General features: G+C 45.4%; 1 protein-coding gene and 1 long non-coding RNA gene across 2 annotated transcripts in view; one reads left to right on the top strand and one right to left on the bottom strand.

Moving 5' to 3' along the window:
- Positions 1-25,412, top strand: part of LOC143840835 (uncharacterized) — a 218,589-nt gene that overhangs the window by 179,457 nt on the left and 13,720 nt on the right. The gene's annotated exons all lie outside the window — the stretch shown is intronic.
- On the bottom strand, positions 1,608-23,178 carry LOC143840799 (uncharacterized). The gene is made up of 4 exons (XR_013232425.1): positions 23,057-23,178; positions 13,524-13,615; positions 3,613-3,823; positions 1,608-1,999 (listed from the first exon to the last, which is right to left on the bottom strand). It is a non-coding gene; the product is annotated as an uncharacterized LOC143840799 (long non-coding RNA).

The raw sequence follows: 25,412 nt of genomic DNA, 5'->3' as shown, positions 1-25,412 counted from the left end.
AGAGGTAATATCCAATACATCAGGGGTAGTCAACCTGTGGTCCTCCAGATGTCCATGGACTACAATTCCCATGAGCCCCTGTCAGCAAACATCTGGAGGACCACAGGTTGACTACCCCTGCAATACATCTTTTAATTTTTTTTTTCAAGTCAACTACCTAGGAGTGTACAAGCCTGGAAATTTGGGGTAAATGAATGTTCATAGACACCAGATTATCACTCCCTTTTTCATTCTTAGGGGGGGAAATCCCTGAAATGTTTATTTGATGGCTGTTAAGGTATCGTGTTTCATCTGTTTGGTGCTGTTTTGACATCCGTTACATGACTTTGACTTGTTTGATCACCTGTCAAGGTTTTAGGGGGAAATGTATCTCAGTCATATACCTACGTTTTCCCACCCCCCCCAATCACCTGATACCCCCTTTTGTTATCTTAGAAAAACAACATAAAATTCTTCCACAGCCTTTGATTATTTCTATCACAGTCTCTGTGATTCCCCTCGGGGAAGTGTTCCACTGTGGACTGTCATAGCGATGCTATAAATGTTGCTTGACCATGCCTTTGTTTGGATACTGATGCTGGATGGCTGGCTAAAGCCCTCTCCATGAGTGCTAATTGTTATTTGAGATGGATCTATGTCTCTGGCAAAAGTGAGTTCTATAAATTACATCTCATAACTTCCTTTGTCTGGCTGCTAGATACTCCTTGGATCTCCTGGCTACACGATACACGCGCCATATGATAATCATCATTTCTGAGAGAGTGGTCCAAGGTTAGAAGGGAGGGGGAAGGAAGGAATCTGGCCAATTAAACAACCATGCTTATGAGGGTGTATGAGATGGCAGTGAAAGTGGCAAAATGGAATGTTTTTGCTGTGGAAATTGCATCTACAAGCTCTCACCCGGCCCAACTGTTTAGGGTAGTCCTTACCCAAAGTGGACAAGTTGATGGGGTCAGTTGGGCTACCACTTGCTCCTTGTCTTGGCTCTTCAAAAAAAGGTGACTAGCAGGTAGGACGACAGCTCAGAGATATCATCAATCTCTCCCTGTCTACTGGGGAGTTCCCTGCACTGCCGAAGGAGGTAGTGATTTTTCCTCTCCTTAAGAAACCATCTCTGGACTTGCGGAACCTGGCCAGCTACTGGACAGTGTCGCATTTGGCGTTCCTGGGCAAGGTAGTTGAAAGGGTCACGGTGGACCAGCTCCTGGTGTTCTTGGAGGAAACCTCGGCACTCGACCCATACCAGTCTGGCTTCTGTCCTGGCCATGGGATGGAGATGGTACTGATCCCCTTGAGGGATGATCTCTGTTGACAGCAGGATTGAGGCGGATCAGCCTTGCTGGTTCTGTTAGATCGGTTGGCTGCTTTTGATATGGTCAACCATGAACTGCTGGTCCACCGCCTTGTATCAAAGGCAGACAGACTCACAACTAGGCTTCTGGATTAATAGAAAGCTTTATTGGAAGTAGATCTGAACACTCTGACATCTGTAATCTAATCGATTCATGGCAAGCAAGCAGTTATCAATGCATCCTTCCCACCCAAATGCCCCCTTTTTCCCAGGGTAGAATTACCCCCCTCTCACAGGTGGGCTTCCTGGGCTTCCTGCCAGACCGTCTCTGGCCCAGGTGGCTTTGGGGGACTGGCGCCCTCCCTTTCAGATAACAAAGCGCAGAGCAACATTTACAAGAAAGTGTCACAGCATGAAAGGATACACAGAGCAGTGTGAAATAGTTCAGGGTTGCAAAAAGGGTTACAAAAGGTTCTTCAAACAACACACATCAAAACAACATGGAGTTTCTCTGGTCAACCACAAATCATGGCAGAGATCAGAGGGGCTGATCCTGACACCTTGCTGGGATGGGAATATGGGGCACAACTCTCAGCTGGATACGCACCTTTCTCCATAACAGGATCCAGAGGTGTTATGTGGGCCGCCACCCCTCCACCACAGTCTGGCACACCCGTGTCAACCCTTCCTGACACTCCTGCGCAGACCCTGGTACCAGAGAGAAAAAGCCAGGTCAAGCCTTGCAAAGCATAATGGGAGAGCAACTTAAATCTACTTCTTGCTCTCAAGGAGGACTTGGAGCTAGGATTCCTCCAGCACACTTGCTTGCAAACAAAAGAGGAGTTTGTCAGCACACCTGGCAAGTATAGAGAGACAAAGGCACCCCATCCAAAACACCCCTCCACCCATCCACTCTTGTAAAGGGAACTGGCCACCATCTTTCAACACCAAATCTAATCCAAGATTTGGTCTTTGTCCTTTCCCTTACTACTACCCCCAGGCACAAGCAATCATCCAGGATTTGCCAGAAATGGGCCATCAGCCCTTCTAGACAGGAAATATTCCCAGGGTTTGTCTCAGCAACCATTTCTTTGTTGGGACCCGGCCATGATCATTACCGACCATCAAGCTCTTTGTCCAATCCCTGGACAAGGTAGGATCAGCCCCCTATCACCTCAGGTCAGAAATTTCCTTTAAATATCGGGCTCCCAACATCATTTTTATGATGTTGCTTTATATTTTACTGATTTTCTTTTTTGATTGGGATTATTTACTGTTCTTGATTGCATTGAAAACCACCTCTAAAGAAGAGAAAATATATTAAATGAATATATAGACATAGAGAAGGTTGATCTTCTTGCCTTGATTTTCTGGTTTTCAATAAATTTGTTTATCAGGCAGATCAGTCCACACATGCAATCTGAAGTGGCATTGCCTCAGGCATCCCATATGATTTACTCTTTCTGATTGTGTCCATCAGCTTTTCTTGGATGTTGCTGAGGAACATAGTAACAATGGACTATTTCAACTACAAGTGCAAAATTTCTTTGCTGCTCTAATTTGAAACCAGATCAATGGTACTAAAATGGGGAGAAGGCCAGTATTTTCCCAGTGGTCCAGATGTTACTTCAGATTTCACAGGGTACCTGTTTTGAGGAGAGGAAGGTGCTTGTAAGCTGCTTTGAGACTCCTTCAGGCAGTGAAAAGCGGGGTAGAACAACTAACTCTTCTTCTTCGGTCTTTATACATTCATTCCCTGGAAGCCAGCACTGGGTTGATGCATGCTAAACGGCTTTTTGACACAAAGGCTGACAGGGGAACAAATGAATATGTGTGAGGCATTTACTGATGTACAAAATCTGCCTTCTTATTGAAGCTACATAGCCCTTGACAAGCACCTGTCATTAAGATACAGAGGCAGCCACAAATTATTGGTAGAATGCTTGAGGAACCATTTGGCCAGGCTTGTTTATTTTCTTCCATTTTTGAAAAATGCCTTGCTATTTCTTACCAACATATATGATGGGTTTAAAAAGCCCACGTCAGTATTTATAGCTTAAATAATGGCGTGCTGTCAGAGCAGCTCGTGTAATATACAATCTGAAGACAACATTATATTGTGACAATCGGGCTAATAAATAATCCGCGAGAGATCTAACTCAAAATTGGTGCGCTTTGCCTCGGCCTCACGAAGCATGTGGCGCCCCTCCCCCACCGCCCATCACACCTACACACACAGTCATCAGGATATAAAAGAGTTGGGATTTTGTCAAAATTAAAAAATGCAGTAATCATCATGCGACATAAGAAAGTCGACTCACATTTTTCTTTGTATCCTTGAGGAGTCTCATCTCTAAAGCACCTTGACATTTCTTGATTCTGAGTGATGATTGATGCTGGCTGTCTGGGGGGGGGGAATGTTAAATTGCTGGCGTGATATGCCCTGCATTGTTGAGATTTCTCTCCCCAGTTGCATTACAAGGAGTGTTGATGACGCAACCATCAGATTCTTCTCCAAGCCACTGTGTGCACCTTGGGGGGAAAACACCACATCGGCTGCTGGGATGTTATGACTGCACACCAAATTAAGGTCATCGAAATTAATCCTCACTTTCATTTCCAATTACCAAATGTATTTTTTTTACTGCATGCACTAGGTCAGCCTTTCTTGACTTTTTTACCACTGAGAAACGACTGAAACATTCTTCAGGCTTTGAGAACCCCCGGAAGTGGTACGATCATACGGAATATGGTTGGGCATCATAGCTATGTACAGGCCCACCCAGGGCTCCGCCCCTTCCCCCCCCCCAGGCCCATCACTGGCCCTTTTGGGAGGATGTGCGTGTCAACTTAACCATATATGTTCACATCACCTAATAAATGTTCAACACATTTTACAAATATATTGAAAATTAATTGATTCCCACCTATTTGTGAAATCCTTCCAGAGCCATCAAGAATATTCACGAAAGCCTAGTTAAGAAAGCATGCATTAGATGTACTCGCTCCATAACTGAGGTGTAATATGGGATGTGGTTCTGACTTGTGGAGAAAGAAGGACAGAGGAGTGACCAGGTCTAAACAAGAAGGGATCGTGGGATATATGAAATTGGATATTACTTGCATGTTCAATGCTAAATTGCAGCTTGCAGCTGACCCCTAATTTGGATCAGTAGCCACAAAGAGAGGAGAGGGAGAGTTTAACCCATCCTCTACTGCAGAGATTCCCAATCAGAGGTCCATGGGAGCTCTGGAAAGGGTCCGCGGCATTTCCACTCCCGCCTTAATGGACTTGGCCCCTAGATAAGGTACTGGCCACTTTCATTGCTCCCCTTCCTCACTCCCAATCATGAGTTCTCTCATGTTTTCTGTGCATGGAAGGGGTGGAACCTGCATGCCGCCTCCCACATTAAGCTGCCTCCTGGCTCTCCCCTTTCAGGCCTTCTCAAGCCTGCCTGTTAATGTGGGTTGTGATGTCATATTTGGTCACATGTCACTTCTGGGTGTGTGGCAGGCAGGTGTGGCCAGCTGACATCACTTCTGGGGCCCCTCAAAGCCTGAAACTTTATTCAGGGGCTCTTTCATGGTCAAAGGTTTGAAAAGGGCTGCTCTACTTCATGGTTTTGTCTTTTGAAACATCTTTGGATGGGCTGCTTGGAAGGAATATTACTTGCATGTTCAATGGAAAAATGGGGAAATGAAAAATGGGCAAATGAGAACAAGATGCAATTTAATAAAGGTAAGTGTAAAGTTCTGCACCTGGGTCAGAAAAATGAAAAGCATGCCTACTGGATGGGGGATACGCTTCTAGGTAACACTGTGTGTGAATGAGACCTTGGGGTACTTGTGGATTGTAAACTAAACATGAGCAGGCAGTGTGATGCAGTGGTAAAAAAGGTGAATGCCAATTTGGGCTGTATCAACAGGGGCATCACATCCCTGATGACCACATTTGGGTAGTTACTGACCTGGAGCCAGACATCCTGGAATGTGAAGTCAAATGGGCCTTAGGAAGTCTGAGCAATAATAAAGCTAGTGGTGGTGACAGCATTCCAGTTGAACTATTCAAAATCTTAAAGGACGATGCAGTAAAAGTGCTACACTCAATATGCCAGCAAATTTGGAAAACTCAACAATGGCCACAGGATGGGAAAAGGTCAGTTTACATTCCAATCCCGAAGAAGGGCAATGCCAAAGAATGTTCAAACTACCGCACCATTGCACTAATTTCTCATGCTAGCAAAGTTATGCTCAAAATCCTACAAGCTAGGCTCCAGCAATATGTGGACCGAGAACTTCCAGAAGTACAGGCAGGATTTCGAAGAGGCAGAGGAACTAGAGATCAAATTGCCAACATACGCTGGATCATGGAGAAAGCTAGGGAGTACCAGAAGAACGTCTACTTCTGCTTCATCGACTATGCTAAAGCCTTTGATTGTGTGGAGCACAACAAATTGTGGCAAGTTCTTAAAGAGATGGGAATACCAAAGCATCTTATCTGTCTCTTGAGAAATTTATGTGCAGGTCAAGAAGCAACAGTGAGAACTGAACATGGAATCACTGATTGGTTCAAAATTGAGAAAGGAGTGCGGCAAGGCTATATACTGTCGCCTTGCCTATTTAACTTGTATGCGGAGCACATCATGAGAAAGGCGGGATTAGAGGAGTCACAAATTGGGATCAAGATTGCAGGGAGAAATATCAACAACCTCAGATATGCAGATGATACCACTCTAATGGCAGAAAGTGAAGAGGAACTAAAGAGCCTGTTGATGCGGGTGAAGGAGGAGAGTGCAAAAGTTGGCTTGAAACTCAACATCAAGAAAACAAAGATCATAGCATCCGGCCCTCTCAATTCCTGGCAAATAGATGGGGAAGAAATTAAGATAGTGACAGATTTTATTTTCCTGGGCTCCAAGATCACTGCAGATGGGGACTACAGCAAAGAAATTAAAAGACGCTTGCTCCTGGGGAGGAAAGCTATGGCAAATCTAGACAGCATCCTAAAAAGCAGAGACATCACCCTGCCAACAAAAGTGCGTTTAGTCAAGGCTATGGTATTCCCAGTTGCAATGTATGGCTGCGAGAGTTGGACCATAAGGAAGGCCGAGCGTCAAACAATTGAGGCTTTTGAACTCTGGTGCTGGAGAAGACTCTTGCGAGTCCCTTGGACTGCAAGGCGAACAAACCAGTCAGTCCTAGAGGAGATCAACCCTGACTGCTCTTTAGAAGGCCAGATCCTGAAGATGAAACTCAAATACTTTGGCCACCTCATGGGAAGGAAGGACTCCCTGGAGAACAGCCTAATGCTGGGAGCGATGGAGGGCAAAAGAAGAAGGGGACGACAGAGAATGAGGTGGCTGGATGGAGTAACTGAAGCAGTAGGTGCAAACTTAAATGGACTCCCGGGAATGGTAGAGGACAGGAAGGCCTGGAGGATCATTGTCCATGGGGTCGCGATGGGTCGGACACGACTTCGCACATAACAACAACAACAAAACAGGGGCATCATGTCAAAATTACAAGATGTCATAGTCCCATTGTATACGGCACTGGTCAGACCACACCTGGAGTACTGTGTGCAGTTCTGGAGGCCTCACTTCAAGAAGGACGTGGATAAAATTGAAAGGGTACAGAGGAGAGTGATGAGGATGATCTGGGGCCAAGGGAACAAGCCCTATGAAGATAGGTTGAGGGACTTGGGAATGTTCAGCCTGAAGAAAAGGAGGTTGAGAGGGGACATGATAGCCCTCCTTAAGTATTTGAAAGGTTGTCACTTGGAGGAGGGCAGGATGCTGTTCCCGTTGGCTGCAGAGGAAAGGACGCACAGTAATGGGTTTAAACTTCAAGTGCAACGATATAGGCTAGATACCAGGAAAAATTTTTTCACAGTCAGAGTAGTTTAGCAGTGGAATAGGCTGCCTAAGGCGGTGGTGAGCTCCCCCTCACTGGCAGTCTTCAAGCAAAGGTTGGAAACACCCTTTTCTTGGATGCTTTAGGATGCTTAGGGCTGATCCTGCGTTGAGCAGGGGGTTGGACTAGATGGCCTGTATGGCCCTTTCCAATTCTATGATTCTATTAATAGAATCATAGATTCGGAAAGGGATCTCCAGCGTCACCTAGTCCACCCCCTGCAGAAGCAAGACATTCACAGCTATCTGTTCACCCACAGTGACCCCAATTTCAACTCCAGGAGATTCCTCTCCCCCCCAAAACAGAATTTATTTATTTATTTATTTATTTATTTATTTATTTATTTATTTATTTATTTATTTATTTATTTATTTATTTATTTATTTATTTATTTATTTATATGCCGCCCTCCCCGGCGGCTCAGAATCCATGGTCAGTATGGCCTGGAGGAAATCTGCCCCCCAAACCCAAAGTAGGAATCGACATTTCCCTGGACATGCAAGAAAGAGCCACAAGAGCCAAGCACCGACACACTCCCTTCTGCCCACCCACTTACAATCTGCCTAAATTCACAGAATCGGCATTTCTGTGAGGTGGTTACCTAGCCTCTGCTTAAAAAAAATTAAGGAAGGAGAACCCATCGTATCCAAAGAGATTCTCAGAGAATTATCACAATTGATTTATTGTCATTTTTAAATAGATTCTAGCAATAAACATTGGTTTAGAGCATGGGTCTTCAACCAACCTGAGTCTGTAGGCATGTGACATTTTGAGACGAGGTAGTGGGTACCACAACAAAATGGTTGCCATGGGGGCTGGGGATGATTAGAAAATATTGAGAGATTCCAGAAAAGATTAAGTCCTTCTAAGCCAAACCTCCTCCTATAATAGAAGAAGTTTCCAATTGTGTGTTCCACAGAGACACAACCATGATGCCTCCTGAGCTCTTCTAGAATCATAGAATCATAGAGTTGGAAGGGACCTCATGGGTCATCTAGTCCAACCTCCTTCACTATGCAGGACACTCACAGGACAGCTCATCCACTGTCACCTGCCACCCCCTTGAGCCTCCACAGAATCAGCCGCTCCGTCAGATGGCTATCTAGCCTCTGTTTAAACATTTCTAAAGATGGAGAACCCACCACCTCCCAAGGAAGCCTGTTCTACTGAGAAACTGCTCTAACTGTCAGGATGTTTAGATGGAATTACTTTTGAATTAATTTCATCCCACTGGTTCTGGTTGGTCCCTCTGGGGCAAGAGAGAACAACTCTGCTCCAGCCTCTATATGGCACCCTTTTAAATACTTGAAGTTTATCAAATCCCCTTTCAGTTGTCTCCTCTCTAGGCTAAACAGACCAAGCTCCCCCAACCATTCTTCATACGTCTTGGTCTCCAAACCCTTCACCATCTTTGTTGCCCTCCTCTGGACATGCTCCAGTTTATCTACATCCCTCTTCAACTGGGGTGCCCAAAACTGAACACAGTACTCCAAGTGAGGCAGAACCAGAGCAGAGTACAGCAGTACCATCACCTCCCGTGATCTGGAAATGATACTCAGTTTGATACAGCTCAAAATCCCATTTGCTTTCTTAGCCACTGAGTCACACTGCTGATTCATGTTCGATGCATAGTCTACTAAGACTACTAGATCCTTTTCGCAGATGCTACTGCCAAAACAAGTCTCCCCCATCCTATATTGGTGTGTTTAGAATCATAGAATCATAGAGTTGGAAGGGGCCATACAGGCCATCTAGTCCAACCCCCTGCTCAACGCAGGATCAGCCCTAAGCATCCTAAAGCATCCAAGAAAAGTGTGTATCCAACCTTTGCTTGAAGACTGCCAGTGAGGGGGAGCTCACCACCTCCTTAGGCAGCCTATTCCACTGCTGAACTACTCTGACTGTGAAAAACTTTTTTCTGATATCTAGCCTATATCGTTGTACTTGAAGTTTAAACCCATTACTGTGTGTCCTCTCCTCTGCAGCCAGCAGAAACAGCATCCTGCCCTCCTCCAAGTGACAACCTTTCAAATACTTAAAGAGGGCTATCATGTCCCCTCTCAACCTCCCTTTCTCCAGGCTGAACATTCCCAAGTCCCTCAACCTATCTTCATAGGGCTTGTTCCCTTGGCCCCAGATCATCCTCGTCGCTCTCCTCTGTACCCTTTCAATTTTATCGACGTCCTTCTTGAAGTGAGGCCTCCAGAACTGCACACAGTACTCCAAGTGTGGTCTGACCAGTGACATCTTGTGATTTTGATGTGATGCCTCTGTTGATACAGCCCAAAATGGCGTTTGACTTTTTTACCGCTGCATCACACTGCCTGCTCATGTTTAGTTTACAATCCACAAGTACCCCAAGGTCTCGTTCACACACAGTGCTACCTAGAAGCGTATCCCCCATCCAGTAGGCATGCTTTTCATTTTTCTGACCCAGATGCAGAACTTTACACTTATCTTTATTAAATTGCATCTTGTTCTCATTTGCCCATTTTTCCATCTCGTTGAACTCTGTCTCTATCTTCCGGAGTATTTGCCAGTCCTCCCAATTTGGTGTCATCTGCAAACTTGATGAGTAGTCCCTCCACCCCCTCATCTAGGTCATTAATAAATATGTTAAAAAGTACCGGGCCGAGCACCGAGCCCTGAGGTACCCCGCTACTCACCTCTCTCCAGTCTGATGAAACACCATTGACTCTTTGACTGCGGTTCTCTAACCAATTCCCTATCCACCTGACTATCGGAAAATCCAGATTGCAGTCCTTCAACTTATCCATCAGAACATCATGGGGAACCTTATCAAAAGCTTTACTAAAATCCAAGTAAATGACATCAACCGAATTTCCCCGATCCAAGAAACCTGTTACTTGGTCAAAAAAGGAAACCAAGTTGGTCTAGCAGGACCTGTTGGAGACAAATCCATGCTGGCTTCCTTGGATCATCAAATTGTCCTCCAGATGTTTGCAGATCGCTCCCTTTAATATCTGCTCCATTATCTTCCCCACAACATAGGTCAGACTCACTGGTCTGTAGTTTCCCGGGTTCCTCCCTTTTTTGAAGATCGGAATAACATTTGCTCTCTTCCAGTCCTCCGGGACATCTCCAGTCCTTAAAGAGGTTCCGAAGATGATGGACAAGGGCTGTGCAAGTTCTCTGGAAAGTTCTTTGAGTACTCTCGGGTGCATTTCATCCGGACCAGGGGATTTGAACTCATCCAGTGCAGCTAAATGCCTCTCGACAACCTCTCTATCCATGTTAACCTGCCACCCGGACACTGTCCTTTGGCTTTGGCCATCTCTAGATGTGCCTAAACACTTTGACCTGTGGGAAAAAACAGATGTAAAATAGGCACTAAGCCTTTCTGCTTTCTCTGCATCTTCCGTTAGAGTTTGTCCATCTGTACCCAACAGTGGGCCTATTGCCTCTTTTACTTTACGTTTGCTCCTCACATAACTGAAAAATCTTTTCTTGTTACAATGGGCTTCCCTGGCCAATCTTAGCTCACTCTCAGCTTTGGCCTTTCTGATGATTGATCTACAGTGCCTAGTAACCTGTAGGTACTCTTCTTTAGAGCTCTGTCCCTCCCTCCATTTCCTGAACATTTTCTTTTTCTTTCTTAGTTCCTCTTGAAGTTCTCTGTTCATCCAAATAGGCTTCTTAGAGCTCCTGCAGTGTTTTCGTCTTTCTGGGATAGTCATTGATTGAGCATGCAATAGCTCTTGTTTGAGTAGCGCCCACCCTTCACATGCTCCCTTCCCTTCCAGCAATTTGCTTTTTCCTAACTAAATGAAGAGGACACCAAATTGGGAGGACTGGCAAATACTCCGGAAGATAGAGACAGAGTTCAACGAGATCTGAACACAATGGAAAAATGGGCAAATGAGAACAAGATGCAATTTAATAAAAATAAGTGTAAAGTTCTGCATCTGGGTCAAAAAACGAGACCTCGGGGTACTTGTGGATTGTAAACTAAACATGAGCAGGCAGTGTGATGCAGCAGTAAAAAAGGCAAATGCCATTTTGGGCTGTATCAACAGAGGCATCACATCAAAATCACAAGATGTCATAGTCCCATTGTATACAGCACTGGTCAGACCACACTTGGAGTACTGTGTGCAGTTCTGGAGGCCTCACTTCAAGAAGGACGTAGAATAAATTGAAAGGGTACAGAGGAGAGCGACGAAGATGATCTGGGACCAAGGGACCAAGCCCTATGAAGATAGGTTGAGGGACTTGGGAATGTTCAGCCTGGAGAAAAGGAGGTTGAGAGGGGACATGATAGCCCTCTTTAAGTATTTGAAAGGTTGTCACTTGGAGGAGGGCAGGATGCTGTTTCTGTTGGCTGCAGAGGAGAGGACACGCAGTAATGGGTTTAAACTTCAAGTACAACGATATAGGCTAGATATCAGGAAGAATTTTTTCACAGTCAGAGTAGTTCAGCAGTGGAATAGGCTGCCTAAGGAGGTAGTGAGCTCCCCCTCACTGGCAGTCTTCAAGCAAAGGTTGAATACACACTTTTCTTGGATGCTTTAGGATGCTTAGGGCTGATCCTGCATTGAGCAGGGGGTTGGACTAGATGGCCTGTATGGCCCCTTCCAACTCTATGATTCTATGATTCTATAAGAACTTTACATTTGTCCTTATTGAACTTCATTTTATTCAATTTAGCCCACTTCTTGAGACTATCAAGATCATCCTGTATTCTGATTCTGTCTTCTGTTGTGTTTGCTACCCCTCCCAGTTTAGTATCGTCTGCAAATTTAATAAGTATCCCCTCTAATCCCACATCCAAATAATTTATAAACATGTTGAACAACACAGGCCCCAGGACAGATCCTTGGGGTACTCCATTTGTCACTCTTTCCAGGAAGATGCTGAACCATTAACAAGTACCCTCTGGTATGATCCGTCAACCAGTTACTTATTCACCTAAAAGAATTAGGATCCAGCTTGTCAACAATAATATCATGTAGAACCTTATCAAAAGCTTTACTGAAATCAAGAGAAACTTTGTCCATGGCATTCCCCTGATCCAGCAAGTTAGTCAGTTTCTTGAAGAAAGAGATATGGTCTGTCATGACTTGTTCTTGCAAAACCCATGCTGAGTCGTAGAAATCACAGCTCTCAGTTCCAGCTGCTCAAGGACTAAGTGTTTGATTATTTGTTCCAAAATTTTACCAGCTACAGATGTCAAGCTTATGGGTCGATAGTTACCTGGATCCTCCTTTTTCCCTTTCTTGAAGATGGGGACAACGTTTGCCTGCATGCAATCATCTAGCATTTCACCTCCAAGAAGTGTCAAACATAATGTTCAGAGGTTCAGAGATTACTTCTGCAAGTTCTTTTAGTACCCTTGGATGTAATTCATCTGGTCCAGAAGACTTTGTTTAATTTAACAGTGATCCTAGGCCACCATTCCCATCCTCCGTTGAGTTACGTTTTTGCCACATTGAGCACAATAGAAGACTGAGGAGAAATAGGAGTTAAGCAGTTCAGCCCTCTCTTCATCATCTGTTATAATTTCACTTTTTTGTCCTTACAGTGGTCCTGTGGTGTCCATATTCTTTTTCTTACTTGAATTATAACTAAAGAACCCTTATTTGCTATGTTTAGCATTTCTTGCTAGCCTAAGCTCATATTGAGCTTTAGCTTTTCTAACACTCTCCCTACAATTATTGGTTATTTGTTTATATTCATCATTGGTAATAAGGTCTTCCTTCTATTTCTTATATGACTCTATTTTATTTCTCAAATCATTTGAGAACTGCTTATGGAGCCACCTTGGCTCTTCTCAAGGGAATTGTTTGTGATTGAGCCTTCAGTATTTCACTTTTATGAAACTCCCAGCCTTCTTGCTCCCATCTCTTTAGGTTTTCCTGACCATGTGACCCAACATACCTTTCTTGCTAGTTTATAATATAATCTCACAGCAGGTCTTAAATATTAAATCTTATGTGCCAAATGGGAGTAATTCTGCATAGGACTGGACTATAAGCTTCACGTGCATGCACACTTTGTCAGTTGCAAAAGTGTTGGCCCAACAGCTGACTCAAAGGCAACTTTCAGCCCTTTGATTCTATGGTCTCTGTCCAGTGTGTTGAAACAATGTGGAGTTGTGTCAAACAGTGTCCAACCAGTGCTTGGGACACCTGTGGAGGCTCCTGAGATGACCCTGGACCAATCACACTCTTGGCCTAACCTACCTCACGGGCTTGCTGTTGTCAGGCTTAGAAAAGAGGAGAAGAGACTGGTTAGGCTGCTTTGGTTCCCCAATTAAGAGAAAGGTGAGGTACAAATGAATGTAATTAATTAATTTTACTTGTTTCCTTCTTTCTTTCGACTTGGGGGTTGATACGACCTTCAGGCAAAACCCACATTGTTTAGCAATGGCCACCAGAATTGTTCTTCCTCCTAGAAAGAAAAGGAAAGTGCAATCAAAATAAATTTGTAATTGAAACCTTTATACAGATATGGAGTGTAAGTAATAAATGTTATTTATATTTAACCAAAGGGCTTGGGAGTTGCTTGCTATTAATAGCAAAAGAAGCATTTCTAAAGCTATCTTTTCACGGTTACAGATAACTGTCCCAACTAACAAGATTTCCTGCAGCTATTAATTTTCCTTTCTTCATATAGAATTTCCTAGGAGTGATGATGAATAGAAATAGCTTCGGAAAAGTTTCCTTAATGAAACAGCACCAGAACTTTTTTTGACAGCTCCAATCATTTATGCCTTGCAAAGAAGAGGGGGGGAAAGAGTCCTGAACAAAAATAACTAGTATAAAGCAGATCCCCCCCCTTTATGTCATTAAAATTTTGGCTTGTAGGAAGGGGAGGGGAATCACCTTTTGTAAAGGTTACTAATTCATCTCTAATGGTACTTCACATTCTTATGTGAAAACAGAGAACGCTGATAGAGGACACAGCATCCCATGTCCCTTAATCGGGCGGGTTCAACCTCAGGGCTGGTTCTGGAGGAGAAAGGGCCAGCTGAGGGGATATTACTCTGCAGAAGAACAGCCAAGGGTGGTGCTGAATGTACAGGGTCCATCCCACCAACATGACAGCATGCAATTGTGCAGTACCTACATGTGGGGCTGCACAGAAGCCATAAGGATGAAAAGAAGGTTGCTCTCTCCAGTAACTTGTTCATTGAGTTGTCTCCTGAACAACATTCATCTCTTCCTCCTGCCCTGCTGTGAACTTTCTGGAAGCTTAATTTCTAAGGGTCTCTAAGAGTGCTTTGCATTACCAGAATACATCACTGCCTTTTTCTAGATCAGTGGTTCTCAACCTTCCTAATGCTGTGACCCTTTAATATAGTTCCTCATGTTATGGTGATCCCCAGCCATAACATTATGCAAAGGTTCTTTCACAGAAATTAAACAAAAACTGAAGATCCATTGTTCATGATTGTATATGGGAGCATGTGAAGGGTGGGAAGGGAGCATGTGAAGGGTGGGCGCTACTCAAACAAGAGCTATTGCATGCTCAATCAATGACTATTCCAGAAAGACGAAAACACTGCAGGAGCTCTAAGAAGCCTATTTGGATGAACAGAGAACTTCAAGAGGAACTAAGAAAGAAAAGGAAAATGTTCAGGAAATGGAGGGAAGGACAGAGCTCTAAAGAAGAGTACCTACAGGTTACTAGGCACTGTAGATCAATCATCAGAAAGGCCAAAGCTGAGAGTGAGCTAAGATTGGCCAGGGAAGCCCATTGTAACAAGAAAAGATTTTTCAGTTACGTGAGGAGCAAACGTAAAGTAAAGGAGGCAATAGGCCCGCTGTTGGGTGCGGATGGACAAACTCTAACGAAAGATGCAGAGAAAGCAGAAAGGCTTAGTGCCTATTTTACATCTGTTTTTTCCCACAGGTCTAAGTGTTTAGGCACATCTAGAGATGGCCGTAGCCAAAGGATAGTGTCTGGGTGGCAGGTTAACATGGATAGAGAGGTGGTCGAGAGGCATTTAGCTGCACTGGATGAGTTCAAATCCCCTGGTCCAGATGAAATGCACCCGAGAGTACTCAAAGAACTTTCCAGAGAACTTGCACAGCCCTTGTCCATCATCTTCGGAACCTCTTTAAGGACTGGAGATGTCCCGGAGGACTGGAAAAGAGCAAACGTTATTCCGATCTTCAAAAAAGGGAGGAAGGATGACCCGGGAAACTACAGACCAGTGAGTCTGACCTCTGTTGTGGGGAAGATAATGGAGCAGATATTAAAGGGAGCGATCTGCAAACATCTGGAGGACAATTTGGTGATCCAAGGAAGTCAGCATGGATTTGTCTCCAACAGGTCCTGCCAGACCAACCTAGTTTCCTTTTTTGACCAAGTAACAGGTTTGCTGGATCGGGGAAATTTGGTTGATGTCATTTACTTGGATTTTAGTAAAGCTTTTGACAAGGTTCCCCATGATGTTCTGATGGATAAGTTGAAGGACTGCAATCTGGATTTTCAGATCGTTAGGTGGATAGGGAATTGGTTAGAGAACCGCACTCAAAAAGTTGTTGTCAATGGTGTTTCATCAGACTGGAGAGAGGTGAGTAGCGGGGTACCTCAGGGTTCGGTGCTCGGCCCGGTACTTTTTAACATATTTATTAATGATCTAGATGAGGGGGTGGAGGGACTACTCATCAAGTTTGCAGATGACACCAAATTGGGAGGACTGGCAAATACTCCAGAAGATAGAGACAGAGTTCAACGAGATCTGAACACAATGGAAAAATGGGCAAATGAGAACAAGATGCAATTTAATAAAGATAAGTGTAAAGTTCTGCATCTGGGTCAGAAAAATGAAAAGCATGCCTACTGGATGGGGGATACGCTTCTAGGTAGCACTGTGTGTGAACGAGACCTTGGGGTACTTGTGGATTGTAAACTAAACATGAGCAGGCAGTGTGATGCAGCGGTAAAAAAGGCAAATGCCATTTTGGGCTGTATCAACAGAGGCATCACATCAAAATCACAAGATGTCATAGTCCCATTGTATACGGCACTGGTCAGACCACACCTGGAGTACTGTGTGCAGTTCTGGAGGCCTCACTTCAAGAAGGACATCGATAAAATTGAAAGGGTACAGAGGAGAGCGACGAAGATTATCTGGGGCCAAGGGACCAAGCCCTATGAAGATAGGTTGAGGGACTTGGGAATGTTCAGCCTGGAGAAAAGGAGGTTGAGAGGGGACATGATAGCCCTCTTTAAGTATTTGAAAGGTTGTCACTTGGAGGAGGGCAGGATGCTGTTTCTGCTGGCTGCAGAGGAAAGGACACGCAGTAATGGGTTTAAACTTCAAGTACAACGATATAGGCTAGATATCAGGAAAAAGTTTTTCTCAGTCAGAGTCGTTCAGCAGTGGAATAGGCTGCCTAAGGAGGTGGTGAGTGCCCCCTCACTGGAAGTCTTCAAGCAAAGGTTGGATACACACTTTTCTTGGATGCTTTAGGATACTTAGGGCTAATCCTGCGTTGAGCAGGGGGTTGGACTAGATGGCCTGTATGGCCCCTTCCAACTCTATGATTCTATGATTCTATGATTCTATATACATTGGTTTTTTTCTGGGATTTCGCAGTTCAGTTCTGCCTCTTGTCCTACCATGCCGATCTCGCTCTTTTCCGCTGCTCCAGACAGACAAATGCTCTATCTCGATCTACCCTGCATGGCAAGCTGCGGGATGAGGAGGGCAAGCTGCAGGATCTGAACTGCTGTCTGCGTGCCTACGTGGGGCAGGTGCGGGTGCTGGAGGAGGAGAATAGGGCCTGGCATGGGAGATAGCGGCACGGTGCAGGCAGGAGCGGCAGCCCGTGATGGAGGAGGAGGTGCTGAGCTCTGGCTGGTGGGGTCCGAGCTGAGCCGGGCCCGCAGGGAGGCGGTGCTAGAGCGGGACGTACTGCACAGTGAGCAAGCGCGCCTGAAGAGGCTGGGCGCACAGCTGCAGGAACTGCGCTACCACTGCTTAGGGCCTGAGGCCGCCAAGCTGCACCACCACCTGGAGCGCCTCACAGGAGACTGCGCCTTGCTGGAAGAGCTGCTGGAGCGGCTGGCGGCAAAGCGCAGGCAACTGCAAGAAGAGTGGCAACAGTGGCGGTGCACCCCCTGGCCAAGCTGCTCGCCCTGCCTCGACCCCTGTGAAAGGACCGTCCAACCCCCAAAGGGGTCCTGATCCCCAAGTTGAGAACCACTGCTCTAGGTTGTGTGTGTGTGAAATTTCTAACTACCTTCCCTCCAAATGATCAGGGATGAGCTGATTCACTGTCGTTCCATTACATCCTTCTGAGGGTTCTCTACACTGTTTCCCACTATTCATTTGAATCTGATTTTTTTTATAAACAATTTTAAAAATCAGTTTTCGAACTAGAGCTGCTTTCATTGCATTTCCTACCCCCTCTGCCCAAATTCCTATTTATTTTCCCACTGAATCTCAGCTGGCTTATAGGGAGACTGTAGGATTTTGAGGGCATGTGATGTTCAGAGGTGGTGGTGGTAGAAAGTTCTGTCAAGCTGTGGCCAGCACAAGGTGACCCTGTAGGGCAAGAGTAGTCAACCTGTGGTCCTCCAGATGTTCATGGCCCCTGCCAGCAGGGGCGCATGAGAATTGTAGTCCATGAATACACTACCCCTGCTGTAGGGTTTTCAAGTCAAGAGACATTGAGAGGTGGTTTGCTATTGCCTGCCCCTGTACATAGTGACCCTGTTATTCCTCGGTGGTTTCCCATCCAAGGACTCACCAAGATTGATTATGCTTAGCTTTTGGGATGTGACACAATCCAGCTAGCCTGGGCTATCTAGGTCAAGGCGGAAATACCTATGTACATTGATAGAAGTGCACTGTACACATTTTGTATGCATATTGCATAGCAATCCATTCTTTTCTCCTGCAATAACTGACTGATTTATATGAGTACTAGGGGCAAAGCTCATTGTCTCCAAGAATACAACGGGTGCTAGAGCTTGGCAGTGGGAAGAGGAAGGGGAGGAGTTGTCCAGTCTGTAAGGGCATGGGGATGTCATGTGTGTTGTGTGGGAGATTGTGGTGGCATGGTGGCAAATGAGGGCATGGGTGTGGAGATATGGGTGTCAAGAACCTGTGGTGTGGAATGTTCGTTGATTGTGGGAGAGGACTGACCTTTGGGAATTGTGGCATACTGATTACAGATGAGCTTTCCAGAGCCATGTCCTCAGATATGTGAAGGGAAAATCAGACTGGAGACTCTTCTTAGGGGAAGATTACATGGCAACCAATTCCCCCCAGTTCTGCGTCATTTCCCTTCTTGTGTGAATTAGGCCACATTCACCAAAATGTCCCTCTGCCCTAATACACATAGGGTAGTCACAGTACACAGGTGTCCACCCTGTTCCTTCTGTCTCCCATATTTTCACTGTTGGTAAAATGTTATGTGCCCACATGCTTCTTTCATGGTTGCTCCTTAGAAGAACGGATTTTTGTACCCTATTGCTTACTACCCAAAGGAGTCTCAAAGCGGTTTACAAACACCTTTTCCATTTGTCTCTCCACAATAGTCCACCTGTGAGGTATGTAGGGTTGTGAGAGATCTGAGAGAACTGGGAATGGGCCGCAGTGACCCAGCAGGCCTCAGGTGTCTCAAAGCATTTTCCAATCGTCTTCCCTTTCTCTCCCCATAGCAGACTCCCCATGAGGGAGGTGGGGTAGCAAGACTCACAGGGAAGTTGGCAACCCTAAGAGGAAGACTGTCTGTGCACAGCAGTCTTGACCTTAGTAAGGTTTTTTATACTGTTTTTTTTATTTGCCAGGCCAAGGTTATTTGCCAGTTACTATTTGAGTTACTATGTGTCTCCAGACATTTAAAGGTAAAGGTAAAGGTATCCCCTGTGCAAGCACCGAGTCATGTCTGACCCTTGGGGTGACGCCCTCTAGCGTTTTCATGGCAGACTCAATACGGGGTGGTTTGCCAGTGCCTTCCCCAGTCATGCTCCAGACATTTACTTGTTCTCTATTTAGTATCAGGCTGTAAATATTTATTTAGATCTTCCTGTACTTTCCAGACTCACAGGACTGATGCTGGTCTGCCTGTCTGCGCCCCAGAATACAAACAGTTGCTGATAACGGCAGGCCATAACCCATAGCCCAGGAGGGACACTCCTGCACCACTCCCTACCAACTGCAGGCAAAAATGGCTCATTTGAAGGCTGGACTCTGAGGCATTGTACGATTTTGAAGTCCCACCTCCAAACCTCCAGGAATATTTCCAACCCAGGGGTAGCCAACCTACAGGTGTGGCCTGGAGAGCTCCTGGAATTACAGCTCACCTGCAGAGTATAAAGATCAGCTCCCCAGGCAGAAAGGGCTACTTTGGACAGGGTTGTGGTAGAGAAGAAACATTTAAGGCTTCCCACACAGGTTGTTGTTGAATTGAAAGACTTGAGGCCTACTGCACAGGGTTGTTGTGCAGATGAAACAGGAGACAAAAGAGCCAGCTTCCTCTGCAGAATAATGTTGTGCAGTGGCCTCAAATCTGCAGAGAGTTGCAAAGAAGAAAGACACATGGCTTGGCTGTGTCTAACCCCTGGCCAGAGCAGTATTTTAAGTGAGAAGGGGCTTTTCTGTCAGGCAACTGTTTGGCAGAAGGGGTAAGTCCCCCCCCCCCCACAAAAGGAAGGCCCTCAGTCTCCCCTGTGTTACTCTTGGAAAGGCCTCCTTCCCTCAGTCAGGGCCTGTCAGAGGTTCCTTCACAGCAGGCCTGAAGGGAGGGGGGAGGGAGTGCACTCTGCAGCCTCCTGCCAGCTCTGTCAGGGCTCTGAGGCAATTTGCAGTTGGACTTGACAGTTAGGACAGCCTTGGGGCGAAAAGGGCTGGCGCAGCCTGTCCAAGCCTCTGTTCTCATCCCCCTTGGCAGCCCTGCTGACCTCCTCTCCCTTTGGTGGTCAGGAGCAGACTGGCAGCCAGAATGGGCTGGGTGAATGGAATTTTGGTCTGTCCTGGTGAGGGGCCAATAGGAAGGCACTTTGCGCGCCTCCCCATTGGCTGCTTGGCCCTGGATGGACACTCGGAGGGCCCAATCAGGAGCCACTTTGCGGCTCCTGATTGGGCCCTCTGAGTTTTTATCCTGGACAGGGCCCGCCCTAACTCCTCCGCAGGTGGCCTTACTCTTTTATTTAATAGGACCCTGTCTTATTTAAAGATTCTTGAACACCAGTGATTCATTCTCTCCTGAAATTATGATATAACTATACAACTTGTTCATACCATGCATCTGTCTTATGACTGTAGATACAATTACAGCAAGAGTTTAAACCCAGAAAGGGTCATAGGTCAAAGGAGAACACTTGACTTGAATGTAGAAGGCCCTAGGTTCAATCCCTGGCATTCCCAGTTAAAGTATCTGGTAGTCTGAAAGATCTCTGTCTGACATTCTGGAGCTCCACTAGTAAGAAATTAGACAGTGTAATGAGTTACATGGACTAATTAGACAATTTCATATAATGTGATCAGTGTTTTGTTGTTCTTTTAATAATGTATACATATACCAGTAATGCATGGCCCATATAGAAGCTATAGGGTACTTGGGAAAGTGCAATCAGGATTCTTGAGAGCATTATTTAAACCCCCTGTTGTACACCAAAAGTTGTAATTCATCAAGAATCTAGCCTATTGAAGACAGAAACCCATGCCTGGTGGATAACCTTCAATTATTGGTTGAAAATGCATCTGCATTCAAAGGGATGAATTTGAAAAAAAAAATAGTAATTTCCTCACACCTTCCATGGAATATCAAAATTACTGGAAATATCTGTACTTTGGGCCTAGATCTGATAGAATCATAGAATCATAGAGTTGGAAGGGGCCATACAGGCCATCTAGTCCAACCCCCTGCTCAACGCTGGATCAACCCAAAGCATCCTAAAGCATCCAAGAAAAGTGTGTATCCAAACTTTGCTTGAAAACTGCCAATTGACTTAGAACTTATATTTAAAACAGCTAAAGCTGTTTTATGACAATGTCTTCTTGATACAGGGCATTTCCGCACCCTTTAAATGTAGTGAAATACTTACCTTAAGTAGTTGTTATATTCCGGCCACTCCATATGACGTTACCAACATGCAACATCTGGGCCAGCTACATCCTCCATTTTAAAGTGCTAGCTGGTGAATCCCAAAAAGTGGATTTACCAACCTATGGCCCATTATGCACGGCGGCAGCTACACCATGCTGCCGCCGTGCCACCCCGCCATTCCCCATGTACGCACAGGGCCTTCCGTGGCCCTAGGCCAGCCCATGCTCACACTAGCGGTGTGGGCATGCATAATTGGGGATTTTCCCCACTGCCCTGCAGGCAACCAGTGGAGGGAAGTTATGGAGTCTAAAATGTGCTAAAGGCGCTTGCCTCGTTCCACCCTCACACCTATCTCCCTCTCCCTTGTTCCCGGGGACGAGAATGTCTTTTTAAAAAATGTCTAACATCCTGGAGCAACAAATAGGCAGACAACCATGCGGGCAATGCCAGAAATAATTTTCCCCAAAACATTGTAGCACAAAGCAAGCCTCCCTAAAGCTCCCCCCCCCAAAAAAAATTGGGAACAAGATTAATTTTTTTATTTGTCAAATGATTCTATAAGGGATAGCATTCAAAAAACGCTATCCTAATATGATTAAATGCATAGGCATAGGAACAGAGAAGTATGCACTAAAAAAATTAGCAGGCATTATGGAACCTTTAAAGCATGAAGAATGGGGATGGGCTGCCTGGCTTGATTAACAGGCAGAAGAGAGTTGCATATAAACCGTATTGCTCTCTTCCACCATTTCCAGCAGCACTTGCGGCGGGTGAGAAGTGCGAACAGTCGGCAGAGAAGAGTGAGACATCAAAACGTGAGGAGGGGCTTGGAGGCACAATTATATTTAGCATTATGCCATTCAGCCGGCATAACGCTATTTTTACCAATGTGCGGAAATGCCCGCAGAATCCCATGAGGGAACTGTGACATTTCCACATTATATAATAACGTGAAAGGTTGGACAGGAGATAGCCCAGCCCCATATCTATCCAATAGTTCCATAGTTAAACACTGATGGCCCTTTTCAAGAGCACATTTTAAAGTGTTTCCTTCAGCTGTACTTGGGGACAGGTTTCACAAGCAATCATTGGAGTCACGTTTATGCCCTTGTAAATCTGGATAAATTGAGACAAACTAACATACCAGTAAACCATATATTTTCCGAATCAACGGGTCCCTCATTACCTGACTGGCCCTCAGCCTGGAATAAACCTCCCCAGTAGCTGAGCCCCTATTAGAAGGGAGCCCTGAGCCAAGAAGGGCTATTAAAGGATCAGCTCTCCACTTGCTTACTTCTACCATTGCTGTCAAATTAGACCAGTCATTGATTTTTATCCTCCCTCCAATGCTGAACTACTCACTGGGTCCTCAATGCTGCTGCTTCTACCCCCCTCCCTCTAGGGCCAAGCTATTCAGTGGGGCCTCTTCCTCTGCTGCTGTTGCTACTTCTCCTCTCCTTCCCTCCATGCCTGAGGCCTCTTCTTCTACTGCTGCTGCTCCCCCCTCCCTCCAGGGCTGAGCTACTCAGTGGGTTCTCTTCTGCAGCTGCTTCCCCACCAATCCCTCCCTCCATGCCAAGGGTACTTACTGGGGCTGTCTCTGGTTCTCTCCCCTACTTCCATGCCTGAGCTAGTTAGTGGGGCTGCCTCTTCTGCTACTGCTGCTGCTGTACTGCTTCTTCTCCTCATCTTCCAAGATGGAGCTACTCACTGGGTCAACTCTTGCTGCTGCTGCTGCTTCTTCCATCCCTACCTCCATGCCTGCACTACTCACTGGGGCCTTTTCTGTTCTGCCTCCTCTCCCTCCTGAGCTACTCACTCTTCTGCTGCTGCTTCTGCTGGTGCTTTCCCTCTCCTTCCATGCCTGAGGCTCAGCTTCCTCCCAGCACATTCTGAGGGGTGGAGAAAGTTGGGGGCAGAGAGCTGACTCCTTATCAGTCCTTCCTCGCTGAGGGGCTCAGCTACAGGGGAGGGCTATTCCTGGCTGAGGGCCAATCAGGTAGCGAGTGACCCATTGTTTCCTAACGTATATGGTTAACTGATAATAGTGATGATTTTTGTTTAGGGATAAAGACCCAGTTATCTCTTACATGGTAGCTAAATTTCTCTATATTTCTTCCAGAATAAGAACAAGAATGTCTGAATAATCTGTCTGTCTGTCTGTCTGTCTGTCTACCTATCTATAGATACAGAAGGTTTTTACATAATTATATCTATAATTTTTAACAGGATCACAGACTCAGTCATAATTTTGGCAGCTGGTCTCTTTCAATGGATTCTTTTTTTATTTAAAACATTTTTAAACGAAAATTATAATTTTACTGCTCAATGAACCCTGCAGTAACAACATTTTAGCATCTCTGCACCATGGCAGATGGCAAGCTAATGAGGCCTGTTGGAGCTGCATCCTCATCTATTCCTCACACATCTTGGAGCTCCAAAGGGAGGTCAAAGAGGAGCATTTATTTATCTTCTTTCTTGTATTTGATACTTGCAAATCGCAAGACGGATGATTGAAAAAAGACATTTTTACAGCTTATAACGAGACCCAATAATGTTTACGATGTTGCGAGACCCACCAAGCTAAAAGGACACAACTTTGCAGAGTGGTTGAGATTGAAATATTCTGGATTTGTTAACTGCTAAGGGTTCCCCCCACCCCTTTCCTCCATGCATCACTCAAAATATTTTTACAAACTTAAGCACCGTATGGGTTTGATTCAAGAAGACTGTGTTCTCCTCACACAGCGGAAGGACTGTGTTTCTTATACAAGAGTGTCGCATGAGAAAACTAAAATTAAATCAAAATCTAAAATTAGATCTGTAGTGTTCACAGTTCAACAGTTTATGAACAGGAGGCATTGGAAGAGATGTGTAGTTAGCACATTTAGTGCTGGAACTTCATGGTATTCTTTTTAAAACTGGTTTCTTCCTGTGTCCTTTGAGTATATTTCCTCTCTGTTTGTCTTCAGATAAAGGGACAACAGTAAGTTAGAGTTCCTGCTCTCCTAGTTATTTCCCTTCTTAATGAAACTATGTCATTCTTTTAAGCAGCCTGGTGTTTCACCTCTCTTACGTATTCAACCTCTACCAACAAACCTAAAGGTTATGTCCTATTATAAAATCCTCTGGGTGCTCTCTAGTCTGGTTGTTTTGCCATCAGGTTACAGCCGACTATGGGAATCTTGTGGGGTTTTCAAGGAAAGAGACATTCAGAGGTGGTTTACCATTACCTGCCTCTGCGTAGAAATGTTGGACTTTTTATTGGTCTCCCATTCAAATGCTGGTCTGCTCAGCTTCTGAGATATGACAAGATCAGGCCAGCCTTAGTTTATCCTTTTCTAGCACTGATATGGTCCAGCCTAGTCTTTCTAGATTTGTTTAATGTTGAGAAATCTCTGAAACATTCCTCAGGCCTTGAGAAACCCCAGAAGTTGCACAATTGGTCAGAATATGGTTGGGAAACATATTCCATGCCCACCCAGGACCCCTCTCCTTCCTACGCCCTCCAGGTCCATCACTGGCCATCTTGGGAGGGGGAGCAGGTTGTTGTTAGTATTACTATTATTATTGTCTTCTTAATATTTATAATTTGATTTGTTGATGTTTTAATTTGTTTTAATTGTGAACTCCCTCGAGAAGTAATATCGAGACATGGCCTATATATTCCCTAAATCAGTGGTCCCCAACCCGCGGGCTGCGGCCCGGTGCCGAGCCACAAAGGCCATGGTGCCGGGCTGCGGTTCCCTCTCCCCGCACCCCCCGCAGTAAAAAACTTCCCAGGCCGCAAGCTTGCGGACCGGGAAGCTTCTTACTGCGGGAGGGGGGGAGAGGGAATCAGGCCCGCGCATTGCGCATGCACACATGCACCATGCGCGGCCCAGCCGTGGCCGCGCATGTGCGATGCGCGGGCGGGGTAGTTGCCCTGCCGGTCCCCAGCCTAAACCAGGTTGGGGACCACTGCCCTAAATAAATAAACACCTGTCCCTGAGACCCTTGAAAACTTTCTCAGAGGTGTTTGTGGGCGGACGGGTTTTCTTTCTGCTCACCGATCCTTAGACCTGGGACCAACTTTTGATGAATCAGAGCACAAAATAGAAGCTGCTTTCCCAGCAGCTGGCTTACCAGGTGAAAACATCATGGCCTACTGATAGCTGCAGCTAAGAAACAGTCCC

This window comes from Paroedura picta, chromosome 6 (assembly GCF_049243985.1).
Source record: "Paroedura picta isolate Pp20150507F chromosome 6, Ppicta_v3.0, whole genome shotgun sequence".
Classification (NCBI taxonomy): domain Eukaryota; kingdom Metazoa; phylum Chordata; class Lepidosauria; order Squamata; family Gekkonidae; genus Paroedura; species Paroedura picta.
Note: the sequence above shows the minus strand (reverse complement) of the source record. Positions and strands in the feature narration are given on the sequence as shown.